At 41.2% G+C, this 17,254-nt stretch overlaps 1 protein-coding gene and 1 long non-coding RNA gene across 2 annotated transcripts in view; both read right to left on the bottom strand.

The window, feature by feature from the left end:
- nfxl1 (nuclear transcription factor, X-box binding-like 1) overlaps positions 1 to 17,254 on the bottom strand; it is a 296,805-nt gene that overhangs the window by 19,001 nt on the left and 260,550 nt on the right. The gene's annotated exons all lie outside the window — the stretch shown is intronic.
- Positions 634 to 5,216, bottom strand: LOC141760694 (uncharacterized). Its single transcript, XR_012592424.1, has 3 exons — positions 4,967 to 5,216; positions 3,824 to 3,955; positions 634 to 2,751 (listed from the first exon to the last, which is right to left on the bottom strand). It is a non-coding gene; the product is annotated as an uncharacterized LOC141760694 (long non-coding RNA).

The raw sequence follows: 17,254 nt of genomic DNA, 5'->3' as shown, positions 1-17,254 counted from the left end.
GATCTATAGGTTATGTTAGTGATTGATTATTGATCTATAGGTTATGTTAGTGATTGATTATTGATCTATAGGTTATGTTAGTGATTGATTATTGATCTATAGGTTATGTTAGTGATTGATTATTGATCTCTAGGTTATGTTAGTGATTGATTATTGATCTCTAGGTTATGTTAGTGATTGATCGTGGATATGAGAGCTGTAGTTTATTAGAGCAGCGTGATGAGGAGAGGAGCAGAGTTTTAATTACAGATGAGAGGACGACTGATTGAAGTGTTTGTGTTAACAGGATGAGTACTCACCGCTCTCTCTCTCTCTCTCTGAGTGTCTCCATTCACCACGGAGCTCGCTCGCCCCGCTCTCCTCCTCCACCTCTGAACACATCATTATCATATCTGAGGACACACACATCAAACACACACACACACACACACACACATCAAACACTCTCATTATCAAACACTCAGCTCTCACTCACTGAATACATCACACACACACACACACACACACACACACACACACACACACACACACACACACTGAATACATCACACACACAGACACAACTCCCGTCTTTGTTCACAGTCAATCTGATTGGATCCTGTAATCGGCCAATCACGGCGCAGGAAACGAGGCTTTCTGGAAAAACTCTTTAATATCAAAGTGAAAACAAATATTACACAAAATAAAACCCATAATCAGAGACGGCTCTCTAATAGAACATCTGGAACATTAACCTAACAGGAAGAGTTAGTAAAACTAAGAACAGTGTGTAATTAACTGAAGGTTGTCTGGTTGTCTGGTTGTCTGGTCGTCTGGTCATCTGGTCGTCTGGTCGTCTGGTCGGCTGGTCGGCTGGTCGTCTGGTCAGCTGGTCAGCTGGTCGTCTGGTCGTCTGGTCATCTGGTCAGCTGGTCGTCTGGTCGTCTGGTCGTCTGGTCGTCTGGTCATCTGGTCAGCTGGTCGTCTGGTCGTCTGGTCGTCTGGTCATCTGGTCAGCTGGTCAGCTGGTTGTCTGGTCGTCTGGTCATCTGGTCAGCTGGTCGTCTGGTCGTCTGGTCGTCTGGTCATCTGGTCATCTGGTCAGCTGGTTGTCTGGTTGTGTGGTTGTCTGGTTGTCTGGTCAGCTGGTTGTCTGGTTATCTGGTTGTCTGGTTGTCTGGTTGTGTGGTTATCTGGTTGTCTGGTTGTCTGGTTGTCTGGTCAGCTGGTTGTCTGGTCAGCTGGTTGTCTGGTCAGCTGGTTGTCTGGTTATCTGGTTGTCTGGTTGTCTGGTTATCTGGTTGTCTGGTTGTCTGGTTATCTGGTTGTCTGGTTGTCTGGTTGTCTGGTTGTCTGGTTGTCTGGTTATCTGGTTGTCTGGTTAGCTGGTTGTCTGGTTATCTGGTTGTGTGGTTGTCTGGTTATCTGGTTGTCTGGTTAGCTGGTTAGCTGGTTGTCTGGTCAGCTGGTTGTCTGGTTGTGTGGTTGTCTGGTTATCTGGTCAGCTGGTTGTCTGGTTATCTGGTTGTCTGGTTGTCTGGTTGTGTGGTTATCTGGTTGTCTGGTTGTCTGGTCAGCTGGTTGTCTGGTCAGCTGGTTGTCTGGTCAGCTGGTTGTCTGGTCAGCTGGTTGTCTGGTTATCTGGTTGTCTGGTTGTCTGGTTATCTGGTTGTCTGGTTGTCTGGTTATCTGGTTGTCTGGTTGTCTGGTCATCTGGTCGTGTGGTTGTCTGGTTGTCTGGTTGTCTGGTTGTCTGGTTGTCTGGTCGTCTGGTCGTGTGGTCGTCTGGTTGTGTGGTTGTCTGGTTGTCTGGTCGTCTGGTCGTCTGGTCATCTGGTCAGCTGGTCAGCTGGTCGTCTGGTCGTCTGGTCGTCTGGTCGGCTGGTCGGCTGGTCGTCTGGTCGTCTGGTCATCTGGTCGTGTGGTTGTCTGGTTGTGTGGTTGTCTGGTTGTCTGGTTGTCTGGTTGTCTGGTCGTCTGGTCGTGTGGTCGTCTGGTCGTGTGGTTGTCTGGTTGTGTGGTTGTCTGGTTGTCTGGTTATCTGGTTGTCTGGTTAGCTGGTTAGCTGGTTGTCTGGTTGTCTGGTTGTCTGGTCGTCTGGTCGTCTGGTCGTCTGGTCGTCTGGTCGTCTGGTCGTGTGGTCGTCTGGTCGTCTGGTCGTGTGTTTACTCTGTTCTGAGAGGTCAGATTAACCCTTTATGAATGGAGTCTGGTGGATTTAAAGACAGCGATACAGCTGTTCAAATATTCCCATCAGAGAGGAAGAGAGGAAGACACGTCTCCTTCAATCGATTATAAAATAGTGTCAGATTAGTTTCTGTCTGAATGTTTGACTCTAGTGGATTATTAGGACATGAAGAAATAACACATTGAATCAGTGAGTGGTTGTAGAGCTGCAGCGGCTCTGATAAACCACCAGAGGTCGCCGTGCTGCCGACGTTAAACCTGCACAGACAGAAGGATGAACGGTTTCAATCGTCCCTCAGCAGAGCGTCCGTCTGGTTTCAGTGGGACATCTGGTCTCAGTTCGGTTCCATTCAGATCCCTTGGTCGGTCTGGAAGCGTTCAGAGGTCCAGCAGGTTCAGTCCTGGAGGAGATCCGGTCTCTACAGGAGGTCCGGTCTCTACGGGAGGTCTGGTCTCTACGGGAGTCCCGGTCTCTACGGGAGGTCCGGTCTCTGCAGGAGGTCCGGTCTCTACGGGAGGTCCAGTCTCTACGGGAGTTCCGGTGAGATCCGGTCTCTGCAGGTCTGACCGGTCTGGTCTCTCAGTCTGGAAGAGGTTCCAATATAAACAGTTTAATTGTACGTTTCTATTTTATATATTAATGTTTTAAACAAAAAACAAAGAACCCTGATCTGGATCATAAACAAAGAACCCTGATCTGGATCATAAACAAAGAACCCTGATCTGGATCATAAACAAAGAACCCTGATCTGGATCATAAACAAAGAACCCTGATCTGGATCATAAACAAAGAACCCTGATCTGGATCATAAACAAAGAACCCTGATCTGGATCGGCTGTGACGCTGAGAGGAACATTTCAGTCTACAGTTTACCGTCTTGGTTCGGACTTCGGAGCCTCGGAGTTCTGGTTTCATAAAACTTGCTAATTTTTCCTTTAAGGAAATAAATCCGATCAATAATTATCAGTGGTATAAATCATTCTGTGCTACAGCTGATCAATCCTTCTGTGCTACAGCTGATCAATCATTCTGTGCTACAGCTGATCAATCATTCTGTGCTACAGCTGATCAATCCTTCTGTGCTACAGCTGATCAATCATTCTGTGCTACAGCTGATCAATCATTCTGTGCTACAGCTGATCAATCATTCTGTGCTACAGCTGATCAATCCTTCTGTGCTACAGCTGATCAATCCTTCTGTGCTACAGCTGATCAATCATTCTGTGCTACAGCTGATCAATCATTCTGTGCTACAGCTGATCAATCATTCTGTGCTACAGCTGATCAATCATTCTGTGCTACAGCTGATCAATCCTTCTGTGCTACAGCTGATCAATCATTCTGTGCTACAGCTGATCAATCATTCTGTGCTACAGCTGATCAATCATTCTGTGCTACAGCTGATCAATCCTTCTGTGCTACAGCTGATCAATCCTTCTGTGCTACAGCTGATCAATCCGTCCATCAACAGAAAACCAGTCTGAGTATCTGCTGCTTCTCTCTCTGGGACAACTGTTGGTCACATTTGAATAACTTTATTTACATTTTAAAGACCAAACGATGATCAGTGATGAAGTAAAGAGTTAGTCTCAGTCTGGATCACTGATATCATTTAACCCCCCCCATAAAAACACAATCCAGTACGGGCTTCTTCACCTGTATCGGCCGTCCAATGGGCTGTCAGTGCTGCTGCAGGAGGCCGGTCCTCTCCTCCAGCAGCCAATGAGCTGCGATCCTGCTGGCGTAGATCACATAAGACCAGGACAAGACCACCACGGCCAGCAACACCTGAGACACAAGAAGAACAAAGTACAACACATCAGTAACGACAGAGAGAGACGTCACCGTGACGATTCACAACACATCAGTAACGACACAGAGAGATGTCACCGTGACGATTCACAACACATCAGTAACGACACAGAGAGACGTCACCGTGACGATTCACAACACATCAGTGACGACACAGAGAGACGTCACCGTGACGATTCACAACACATCAGTGACGACACAGAGAGACGTCACCGTGACGATTCACAACACATCAGTGACGACACAGAGAGACGTCACCGTGACGATTCACAACACATCAGTGACGACACAGAGAGACGTCACCGTGACGATTCACAACACATCAGTGAGGACACAGAGAGACGTCACCGTGACGATTCACAACACATCAGTGAGGACACAGAGAGACGTCACCGTGACGATTCACAACACATCAGTGAGGACACAGAGAGACGTCACCGTGACGATTCACAACACATCAGTGAGGACACAGAGAGACGTCACCGTGACGATTCACAACACATCAGTGAGGACACAGAGAGACGTCACCGTGACGATTCACAACACATCAGTGACGACACAGAGAGACGTCACCGTGACGATTCACAACACATCAGTGACGACACAGAGAGACGTCACCGTGACGATTCACAACACATCAGTGACGACACAGAGAGACGTCACCGTGACGATTCACATGGAAGAAGTGATACTGAAATATTATTATATAGTATTATAACACTTCATTTCATATTTATGTTATCAGAGTTATGTTGTTACACTGTTAGTCATGTTTATTATTATTATTATTATTGTTATTAATATGAATTACAGGTATACAGAACTAGCTTTTAACCAATTAATGTTCAGGGTTTCATTTAAATACTAGTGTTAAGAGGATTTATTAACATTCCTCTGATCCTGCTGATTAACGGTTATCGATCTGTTATCGATCTGAACCGGGAATCTCTCCGGTAACGGAGAGTTTAACGGTGTTGATCATAGTACCAGAGAGTAGATCCCGTCCAGATCCCGTCTGCTGAGAGTCACCATGTTCCCGCTGAATCACCGACAGGTAACGGACAGTAACCGACAGATCACCGACAGTAAACGGACAGGTAACCGACAGGTAACGGACAGTAACCGACAGATCACCGACAGGTAACGGACAGGTAACCGACGGTTAACGGACAGTAACCGGATGTTTGGATGTATTTGTTTGGTTTGTTTACACCACTTCCTGCTTCCGGTTTCCTCCTCCTTCTTCTTCTCTTGGTTTTGTAGCTGTAGTTGCTCCATACCTCCAGCTGGTGGTTCGGAGTGTCGCTACAACAGATTCAATTATTAGTATTATTTTTAATTTATCTGCACATCTATAAAACTGCACAAAATCCAGTCAATGAAAATAAAACAAGAAATGTGTGATGAGAGGTCAAGAAGCCCCCCCCCCCCCCCCAGGAGAAAAAAACACTATAACAAAAAAAGAAGAAAGATCTAAACTAACATCATTTTAAAAATACAACAAAAGTTAAACAACAACAAGAAGAACACAAAATGTGCAGGAAAACCAAACAATGGAAAACAATCCAATAAAAACAATGAAATATATAAAAAAGACATCATGAATTAAGTGTGATGATAATTTCCCTTTAGAATGTTCTGAGGATAACGACCTCTTGATAATGTGTATTTTGGTGCTCCATATTTGTACACCAGGATATCTGATGGAGTACTGGCCATGTTCTGTTTTGTAAAAAGGAAGGTGAAGATGATTAACCTGTCTAGCATTATGGGAATGAATTTGAGAATTAGATTCTACCCATAACTAGACTACAGTAGAGCGTCACTGAGGATCATTTCTATCCCGAATCAGAGAGAAGATTGTATTTTATGCGGTAAGATTTAAAGTTGATGTTCTACCGTGAACTTTACTATCGTGGCGAGCGTGCCAGCATTAAAACGGCACATTTTCTAACAGAGTCTGGTGAACAGATGTTAAATCAGCGTTCATTTATTTGTAATTTTATATTTTCTGTGAATGATTCAGACTGGAGAGGACAAAAACAGAGCTGGAGGAAGTATTCAGATACTTTACTGCTGTAAAAAGATTAATACCACACTGTATAAATACTCTGTAAAGTAAAAGTACTAATACCACACTGTAAAAAATACTCTGTAAAGTAAAAGTACTAATACCACACTGTAAAAAATACTCTGTAAAGTAACTAAAGCAGTCAGATGCATGTAGTGGAGTAGAAGTAGAAGGTAGCATGAAAAGAAAATACTCATGTAAAGTACCTCTAATGTGTCTTTAATGTGTACCTGGTGTGTCTTTAATGTGTACCTGGTGTGTCTTTAATGTGTACCTGATGTGTCTTTAATGTGTACCTGATGTGTCTTTAATGTGTACCTGGTGTGTCTTTAATGTGTACCTGATGTGTCTTTAATGTGTACCTGGTGTGTCTTTAATGTGTACCTGATGTGTCTTTAATGTGTACCTGGTGTGTCTTTAATGTGTACCTGGTGTGTCTTTAATGTGTACCTGGTGTGTCTTTAATGTGTACCTGATGTGTCTTTAATGTGTACCTGGTGTGTCTTTAGTGTGTACCTGATGTGTCTTTAATGTGTACCTGGTGTGTCTTTAGTGTGTACCTGGTGTGTCTTTAGTGTGTACCTGATGTGTCTTTAATGTGTACCTGGTGTGTCTTTAATGTGTACCTGATGTGTCTTTAATGTGTACCTGGTGTGTCTTTAATGTGTACCTGGTGTGTCTTTAATGTGTACCTGGTGTGTCTTTAATGTGTACCTGATGTGTCTTTAATGTGTACCTGGTGTGTCTTTAGTGTGTACCTGATGTGTCTTTAATGTGTACCTGGTGTGTCTTTAATGTGTACCTGGTGTGTCTTTAGTGTGTACCTGGTGTGTCTTTAATGTGTACCTGGTGTGTCTTTAATGTGTACCTGGTGTGTCTTTAATGTGTACCTGGTGTGTCTTTAATGTGTACCTGGTGTGTCTTTAATGTGTACCTGGTGTGTCTTTAATGTGTACCTGATGTGTCTTTAATGTGTACCTGGTGTGTCTTTAGTGTGTACCTGATGTGTCTTTAGTGTGTACTTGATGTGTCTTTAATGTGTACCTTATGTGTCTTTAATGTGTACCTGATGTGTCTTTAATGTGTACCTGGTGTGTCTTTAATGTGTACCTGGTGTGTCTTTAATGTGTACCTGATGTGTCTTTAATGTGTACCTGATGTACCTGATGTGTCTTTAATGTGTACCTGATGTGTCTTTAATGTGTACCTGATGTGTCTTTAATGTGTACCTGGTGTGTCTTTAATGTGTACCTGGTGTGTCTTTAATGTGTACCTGATGTGTCTTTAATGTGTACCTGATGTGTCTTTAATGTGTACCTGGTGTGTCTTTAATGTGTACCTGGTGTGTCTTTAATGTGTACCTGATGTGTCTTTAATGTGTACCTGATGTACCTGATGTGTCTTTAATGTGTACCTGATGTGTCTTTAATGTGTACCTGGTGTGTCTTTAATGTGTACCTGATGTGTCTTTAATGTGTACCTGGTGTGTCTTTAGTGTGTACCTGATGTGTCTTTAATGTGTACCTGATGTGTCTTTAATGTGTACCTGGTGTGTCTTTAGTGTGTACCTGATGTGTCTTTAATGTGTACCTGGTGTGTCTTTAATGTGTACCTGGTGTGTCTTTAATGTGTACCTGATGTGTCTTTAATGTGTACCTGATGTGTCTTTAATGTGTACCTGATGTGTCTTTAATGTGTACCTGGTGTGTCTTTAATGTGTACCTGGTGTGTCTTTAATGTGTACCTTATGTGTCTTTAATGTGTACCTGATGTGTCTTTAATGTGTACCTGGTGTGTCTTTAATGTGTACCTGGTGTGTCTTTAATGTGTACCTGATGTGTCTTTAATGTGTACCTGATGTGTCTTTAATGTGTACCTGATGTGTCTTTAATGTGTACCTGGTGTGTCTTTAATGTGTACCTGGTGTGTCTTTAATGTGTACCTGGTGTGTCTTTAATGTGTACCTGATGTGTCTTTAATGTGTACCTGGTGTGTCTTTAATGTGTACCTGGTGTGTCTTTAATGTGTACCTGATGTGTCTTTAATGTGTACCTGGTGTGTCTTTAGTGTGTACCTGGTGTGTCTTTAATGTGTACCTGATGTGTCTTTAATGTGTACCTGGTGTGTCTTTAGTGTGTACCTGATGTGTCTTTAATGTGTACCTGATGTGTCTTTAATGTGTACCTGGTGTGTCTTTAATGTGTACCTGGTGTGTCTTTAATGTGTACCTGGTGTGTCTTTAATGTGTACCTGATGTGTCTTTAATGTGTACCTGGTGTGTCTTTAGTGTGTACCTGATGTGTCTTTAATGTGTACCTGATGTGTCTTTAATGTGTACCTGGTGTGTCTTTAGTGTGTACCTGATGTGTCTTTAATGTGTACCTGGTGTGTCTTTAATGTGTACCTGGTGTGTCTTTAATGTGTACCTGATGTGTCTTTAATGTGTACCTGATGTGTCTTTAATGTGTACCTGGTGTGTCTTTAATGTGTACCTGGTGTGTCTTTAATGTGTACCTGGTGTGTCTTTAATGTGTACCTGGTGTGTCTTTAATGTGTACCTGATGTGTCTTTAATGTGTACCTGATGTGTCTTTAATGTGTACCTGGTGTGTCTTTAGTGTGTACCTGATGTGTCTTTAGTGTGTACTTGATGTGTCTTTAATGTGTACCTTATGTGTCTTTAATGTGTACCTGATGTGTCTTTAATGTGTACCTGGTGTGTCTTTAATGTGTACCTGGTGTGTCTTTAATGTGTACCTGATGTGTCTTTAATGTGTACCTGATGTACCTGATGTGTCTTTAATGTGTACCTGATGTGTCTTTAATGTGTACCTGATGTGTCTTTAATGTGTACCTGGTGTGTCTTTAATGTGTACCTGGTGTGTCTTTAATGTGTACCTGATGTGTCTTTAATGTGTACCTGATGTGTCTTTAATGTGTACCTGGTGTGTCTTTAATGTGTACCTGGTGTGTCTTTAATGTGTACCTGATGTGTCTTTAATGTGTACCTGATGTACCTGATGTGTCTTTAATGTGTACCTGATGTGTCTTTAATGTGTACCTGGTGTGTCTTTAATGTGTACCTGATGTGTCTTTAATGTGTACCTGGTGTGTCTTTAGTGTGTACCTGATGTGTCTTTAATGTGTACCTGATGTGTCTTTAATGTGTACCTGGTGTGTCTTTAGTGTGTACCTGATGTGTCTTTAATGTGTACCTGGTGTGTCTTTAATGTGTACCTGGTGTGTCTTTAATGTGTACCTGATGTGTCTTTAATGTGTACCTGATGTGTCTTTAATGTGTACCTGATGTGTCTTTAATGTGTACCTGGTGTGTCTTTAATGTGTACCTGGTGTGTCTTTAATGTGTACCTTATGTGTCTTTAATGTGTACCTGATGTGTCTTTAATGTGTACCTGGTGTGTCTTTAATGTGTACCTGGTGTGTCTTTAATGTGTACCTGATGTGTCTTTAATGTGTACCTGATGTGTCTTTAATGTGTACCTGATGTGTCTTTAATGTGTACCTGGTGTGTCTTTAATGTGTACCTGGTGTGTCTTTAATGTGTACCTGGTGTGTCTTTAATGTGTACCTGATGTGTCTTTAATGTGTACCTGGTGTGTCTTTAATGTGTACCTGGTGTGTCTTTAATGTGTACCTGATGTGTCTTTAATGTGTACCTGGTGTGTCTTTAGTGTGTACCTGGTGTGTCTTTAATGTGTACCTGATGTGTCTTTAATGTGTACCTGGTGTGTCTTTAGTGTGTACCTGATGTGTCTTTAATGTGTACCTGATGTGTCTTTAATGTGTACCTGGTGTGTCTTTAATGTGTACCTGGTGTGTCTTTAATGTGTACCTGGTGTGTCTTTAATGTGTACCTGATGTGTCTTTAATGTGTACCTGGTGTGTCTTTAGTGTGTACCTGATGTGTCTTTAATGTGTACCTGATGTGTCTTTAATGTGTACCTGGTGTGTCTTTAATGTGTACCTGGTGTGTCTTTAATGTGTACCTGGTGTGTCTTTAATGTGTACCTGGTGTGTCTTTAATGTGTACCTGGTGTGTCTTTAATGTGTACCTGATGTGTCTTTAATGTGTACCTGGTGTGTCTTTAGTGTGTACCTGATGTGTCTTTAATGTGTACCTGGTGTGTCTTTAATGTGTACCTGGTGTGTCTTTAGTGTGTACCTGGTGTGTCTTTAATGTGTACCTGGTGTGTCTTTAATGTGTACCTGGTGTGTCTTTAATGTGTACCTGGTGTGTCTTTAATGTGTACCTGATGTGTCTTTAATGTGTACCTGGTGTGTCTTTAGTGTGTACCTGATGTGTCTTTAGTGTGTACTTGATGTGTCTTTAATGTGTACCTTATGTGTCTTTAATGTGTACCTGATGTGTCTTTAATGTGTACCTGGTGTGTCTTTAATGTGTACCTGGTGTGTCTTTAATGTGTACCTGATGTGTCTTTAATGTGTACCTGATGTACCTGATGTGTCTTTAATGTGTACCTGATGTGTCTTTAATGTGTACCTGGTGTGTCTTTAATGTGTACCTGATGTGTCTTTAATGTGTACCTGGTGTGTCTTTAATGTGTACCTGATGTGTCTTTAATGTGTACCTGGTGTGTCTTTAATGTGTACCTGGTGTGTCTTTAATGTGTACCTGGTGTGTCTTTAATGTGTACCTGATGTGTCTTTAATGTGTACCTGGTGTGTCTTTAATGTGTACCTGATGTGTCTTTAATGTGTACCTGGTGTGTCTTTAATGTGTACCTGATGTGTCTTTAATGTGTACCTGGTGTGTCTTTAGTGTGTACCTGATGTGTCTTTAATGTGTACCTGGTGTGTCTTTAGTGTGTACCTGATGTGTCTTTAGTGTGTACTTGATGTGTCTTTAATGTGTACCTTATGTGTCTTTAATGTGTACCTGATGTGTCTTTAATGTGTACCTGGTGTGTCTTTAATGTGTACCTGGTGTGTCTTTAATGTGTACCTGATGTGTCTTTAATGTGTACCTGATGTGTCTTTAATGTGTACCTGATGTGTCTTTAATGTGTACCTGGTGTGTCTTTAATGTGTACCTGGTGTGTCTTTAATGTGTACCTGGTGTGTCTTTAATGTGTACCTGATGTGTCTTTAATGTGTACCTGGTGTGTCTTTAATGTGTACCTGGTGTGTCTTTAATGTGTACCTGATGTGTCTTTAATGTGTACCTGGTGTGTCTTTAGTGTGTACCTGGTGTGTCTTTAATGTGTACCTGATGTGTCTTTAATGTGTACCTGGTGTGTCTTTAGTGTGTACCTGATGTGTCTTTAATGTGTACCTGATGTGTCTTTAATGTGTACCTGGTGTGTCTTTAATGTGTACCTGATGTGTCTTTAATGTGTACCTGGTGTGTCTTTAGTGTGTACCTGATGTGTCTTTAATGTGTACCTGATGTGTCTTTAATGTGTACCTGGTGTGTCTTTAGTGTGTACCTGATGTGTCTTTAATGTGTACCTGGTGTGTCTTTAATGTGTACCTGGTGTGTCTTTAATGTGTACCTGATGTGTCTTTAATGTGTACCTGGTGTGTCTTTAATGTGTACCTGGTGTGTCTTTAATGTGTACCTGGTGTGTCTTTAATGTGTACCTGATGTGTCTTTAATGTGTACCTGGTGTGTCTTTAGTGTGTACCTGATGTGTCTTTAATGTGTACCTGGTGTGTCTTTAATGTGTACCTGGTGTGTCTTTAGTGTGTACCTGGTGTGTCTTTAATGTGTACCTGGTGTGTCTTTAATGTGTACCTGGTGTGTCTTTAATGTGTACCTGGTGTGTCTTTAATGTGTACCTGGTGTGTCTTTAATGTGTACCTGGTGTGTCTTTAATGTGTACCTGATGTGTCTTTAATGTGTACCTGGTGTGTCTTTAGTGTGTACCTGATGTGTCTTTAGTGTGTACTTGATGTGTCTTTAATGTGTACCTTATGTGTCTTTAATGTGTACCTGATGTGTCTTTAATGTGTACCTGGTGTGTCTTTAATGTGTACCTGGTGTGTCTTTAATGTGTACCTGATGTGTCTTTAATGTGTACCTGATGTACCTGATGTGTCTTTAATGTGTACCTGATGTGTCTTTAATGTGTACCTGATGTGTCTTTAATGTGTACCTGGTGTGTCTTTAATGTGTACCTGGTGTGTCTTTAATGTGTACCTGATGTGTCTTTAATGTGTACCTGATGTGTCTTTAATGTGTACCTGGTGTGTCTTTAATGTGTACCTGGTGTGTCTTTAATGTGTACCTGATGTGTCTTTAATGTGTACCTGATGTACCTGATGTGTCTTTAATGTGTACCTGATGTGTCTTTAATGTGTACCTGGTGTGTCTTTAATGTGTACCTGATGTGTCTTTAATGTGTACCTGGTGTGTCTTTAGTGTGTACCTGATGTGTCTTTAATGTGTACCTGATGTGTCTTTAATGTGTACCTGGTGTGTCTTTAGTGTGTACCTGATGTGTCTTTAATGTGTACCTGGTGTGTCTTTAATGTGTACCTGGTGTGTCTTTAATGTGTACCTGATGTGTCTTTAATGTGTACCTGATGTGTCTTTAATGTGTACCTGATGTGTCTTTAATGTGTACCTGGTGTGTCTTTAATGTGTACCTGGTGTGTCTTTAATGTGTACCTTATGTGTCTTTAATGTGTACCTGATGTGTCTTTAATGTGTACCTGGTGTGTCTTTAATGTGTACCTGGTGTGTCTTTAATGTGTACCTGATGTGTCTTTAATGTGTACCTGATGTGTCTTTAATGTGTACCTGATGTGTCTTTAATGTGTACCTGGTGTGTCTTTAATGTGTACCTGGTGTGTCTTTAATGTGTACCTGGTGTGTCTTTAATGTGTACCTGATGTGTCTTTAATGTGTACCTGGTGTGTCTTTAATGTGTACCTGGTGTGTCTTTAATGTGTACCTGATGTGTCTTTAATGTGTACCTGGTGTGTCTTTAGTGTGTACCTGGTGTGTCTTTAATGTGTACCTGATGTGTCTTTAATGTGTACCTGGTGTGTCTTTAGTGTGTACCTGATGTGTCTTTAATGTGTACCTGATGTGTCTTTAATGTGTACCTGGTGTGTCTTTAATGTGTACCTGATGTGTCTTTAATGTGTACCTGGTGTGTCTTTAGTGTGTACCTGATGTGTCTTTAATGTGTACCTGATGTGTCTTTAATGTGTACCTGGTGTGTCTTTAGTGTGTACCTGATGTGTCTTTAATGTGTACCTGGTGTGTCTTTAATGTGTACCTGGTGTGTCTTTAATGTGTACCTGATGTGTCTTTAATGTGTACCTGATGTGTCTTTAATGTGTACCTGGTGTGTCTTTAATGTGTACCTGGTGTGTCTTTAATGTGTACCTGGTGTGTCTTTAATGTGTACCTGGTGTGTCTTTAATGTGTACCTGATGTGTCTTTAATGTGTACCTGGTGTGTCTTTAGTGTGTACCTGATGTGTCTTTAATGTGTACCTGGTGTGTCTTTAATGTGTACCTGGTGTGTCTTTAGTGTGTACCTGGTGTGTCTTTAATGTGTACCTGGTGTGTCTTTAATGTGTACCTGGTGTGTCTTTAATGTGTACCTGGTGTGTCTTTAATGTGTACCTGGTGTGTCTTTAATGTGTACCTGGTGTGTCTTTAATGTGTACCTGGTGTGTCTTTAATGTGTACCTGATGTGTCTTTAATGTGTACCTGGTGTGTCTTTAGTGTGTACCTGATGTGTCTTTAGTGTGTACTTGATGTGTCTTTAATGTGTACCTTATGTGTCTTTAATGTGTACCTGATGTGTCTTTAATGTGTACCTGGTGTGTCTTTAATGTGTACCTGGTGTGTCTTTAATGTGTACCTGATGTGTCTTTAATGTGTACCTGATGTACCTGATGTGTCTTTAATGTGTACCTGATGTGTCTTTAATGTGTACCTGATGTGTCTTTAATGTGTACCTGGTGTGTCTTTAATGTGTACCTGGTGTGTCTTTAATGTGTACCTGATGTGTCTTTAATGTGTACCTGATGTGTCTTTAATGTGTACCTGGTGTGTCTTTAATGTGTACCTGGTGTGTCTTTAATGTGTACCTGATGTGTCTTTAATGTGTACCTGATGTACCTGATGTGTCTTTAATGTGTACCTGATGTGTCTTTAATGTGTACCTGGTGTGTCTTTAATGTGTACCTGATGTGTCTTTAATGTGTACCTGGTGTGTCTTTAGTGTGTACCTGATGTGTCTTTAATGTGTACCTGATGTGTCTTTAATGTGTACCTGGTGTGTCTTTAGTGTGTACCTGATGTGTCTTTAATGTGTACCTGGTGTGTCTTTAATGTGTACCTGGTGTGTCTTTAATGTGTACCTGATGTGTCTTTAATGTGTACCTGATGTGTCTTTAATGTGTACCTGGTGTGTCTTTAATGTGTACCTGATGTGTCTTTAGTGTGTACCTGATGTGTCTTTAGTGTGTACCTGATGTGTCTTTAATGTGTACCTGATGTGTCTTTAATGTGTACCTGGTGTGTCTTTAGTGTGTACCTGATGTGTCTTTAATGTGTACCTGGTGTGTCTTTAATGTGTACCTGGTGTGTCTTTAATGTGTACCTGATGTGTCTTTAATGTGTACCTGATGTGTCTTTAATGTGTACCTGGTGTGTCTTTAATGTGTACCTGGTGTGTCTTTAATGTGTACCTGGTGTGTCTTTAATGTGTACCTGGTGTGTCTTTAGTGTGTACCTGATGTGTCTTTAGTGTGTACCTGATGTGTCTTTAATGTGTACCTGATGTGTCTTTAATGTGTACCTGGTGTGTCTTTAGTGTGTACCTGATGTGTCTTTAGTGTGTACCTGATGTGTCTTTAATGTGTACCTGATGTGTCTTTAATGTGTACCTGGTGTGTCTTTAGTGTGTACCTGATGTGTCTTTAATGTGTACCTGGTGTGTCTTTAATGTGTACCTGATGTGTCTTTAATGTGTACCTGGTGTGTCTTTAATGTGTACCTGATGTGTCTTTAATGTGTACCTGGTGTGTCTTTAGTGTGTACCTGATGTGTCTTTAATGTGTACCTGGTGTGTCTTTAATGTGTACCTGGTGTGTCTTTAATGTGTACCTGATGTGTCTTTAATGTGTACCTGGTGTGTCTTTAATGTGTACCTGATGTGTCTTTAATGTGTACCTGGTGTGTCTTTAATGTGTACCTGGTGTGTCTTTAATGTGTACCTGATGTGTCTTTAATGTGTACCTGATGTGTCTTTAATGTGTACCTGATGTACCTGATGTGTCTTTAATGTGTACCTGATGTGTCTTTAATGTGTACCTGATGTGTCTTTAATGTGTACCTGGTGTGTCTTTAATGTGTACCTGGTGTGTCTTTAATGTGTACCTGATGTGTCTTTAATGTGTACCTGATGTGTCTTTAATGTGTACCTGGTGTGTCTTTAATGTGTACCTGGTGTGTCTTTAATGTGTACCTGATGTGTCTTTAATGTGTACCTGATGTACCTGATGTGTCTTTAATGTGTACCTGATGTGTCTTTAATGTGTACCTGGTGTGTCTTTAATGTGTACCTGATGTGTCTTTAATGTGTACCTGGTGTGTCTTTAGTGTGTACCTGATGTGTCTTTAATGTGTACCTGATGTGTCTTTAATGTGTACCTGGTGTGTCTTTAGTGTGTACCTGATGTGTCTTTAATGTGTACCTGGTGTGTCTTTAATGTGTACCTGGTGTGTCTTTAATGTGTACCTGATGTGTCTTTAATGTGTACCTGATGTGTCTTTAATGTGTACCTGATGTGTCTTTAATGTGTACCTGGTGTGTCTTTAATGTGTACCTGATGTGTCTTTAATGTGTACCTGGTGTGTCTTTAGTGTGTACCTGGTGTGTCTTTAATGTGTACCTGATGTGTCTTTAATGTGTACCTGGTGTGTCTTTAGTGTGTACCTGATGTGTCTTTAATGTGTACCTGATGTGTCTTTAATGTGTACCTGGTGTGTCTTTAATGTGTACCTGGTGTGTCTTTAATGTGTACCTGGTGTGTCTTTAATGTGTACCTGATGTGTCTTTAATGTGTACCTGGTGTGTCTTTAGTGTGTACCTGATGTGTCTTTAATGTGTACCTGATGTGTCTTTAATGTGTACCTGGTGTGTCTTTAGTGTGTACCTGATGTGTCTTTAATGTGTACCTGGTGTGTCTTTAATGTGTACCTGGTGTGTCTTTAATGTGTACCTGATGTGTCTTTAATGTGTACCTGATGTGTCTTTAATGTGTACCTGGTGTGTCTTTAATGTGTACCTGGTGTGTCTTTAATGTGTACCTGGTGTGTCTTTAATGTGTACCTGGTGTGTCTTTAATGTGTACCTGATGTGTCTTTAATGTGTACCTGGTGTGTCTTTAGTGTGTACCTGATGTGTCTTTAATGTGTACCTGGTGTGTCTTTAATGTGTACCTGGTGTGTCTTTAGTGTGTACCTGGTGTGTCTTTAATGTGTACCTGGTGTGTCTTTAATGTGTACCTGGTGTGTCTTTAATGTGTACCTGGTGTGTCTTTAATGTGTACCTGGTGTGTCTTTAATGTGTACCTGGTGTGTCTTTAATGTGTACCTGGTGTGTCTTTAATGTGTACCTGATGTGTCTTTAATGTGTACCTGGTGTGTCTTTAGTGTGTACCTGATGTGTCTTTAGTGTGTACTTGATGTGTCTTTAATGTGTACCTTATGTGTCTTTAATGTGTACCTGATGTGTCTTTAATGTGTACCTGGTGTGTCTTTAATGTGTACCTGGTGTGTCTTTAATGTGTACCTGATGTGTCTTTAATGTGTACCTGATGTACCTGATGTGTCTTTAATGTGTACCTGATGTGTCTTTAATGTGTACCTGATGTGTCTTTAATGTGTACCTGATGTGTCTTTAGTGTGTACTTGATGTGTCTTTAATGTGTACCTGATGTGTCTTTAATGTGTACCTGGTGTGTCTTTAATGTGTACCTGGTGTGTCTTTAATGTGTACCTGATGTGTCTTTAATGTGTACCTGATGTGTCTTTAATGTGTACCTGGTGTGTCTTTAATGTGTACCTGGTGTGTCTTTAATGTGTACCTGATGTGTCTTTAATGTGTACCTGATGTACCTGATGTGTCTTTAATGTGTACCTGATGTGTCTTTAATGTGTACCTGGTGTGTCTTTAATGTGTACCTGATGTGTCT

This window comes from Sebastes fasciatus, chromosome 22 (assembly GCF_043250625.1).
Source record: "Sebastes fasciatus isolate fSebFas1 chromosome 22, fSebFas1.pri, whole genome shotgun sequence".
NCBI classification, from domain to species: domain Eukaryota; kingdom Metazoa; phylum Chordata; class Actinopteri; order Perciformes; family Sebastidae; genus Sebastes; species Sebastes fasciatus.
Note: the sequence above shows the minus strand (reverse complement) of the source record. Positions and strands in the feature narration are given on the sequence as shown.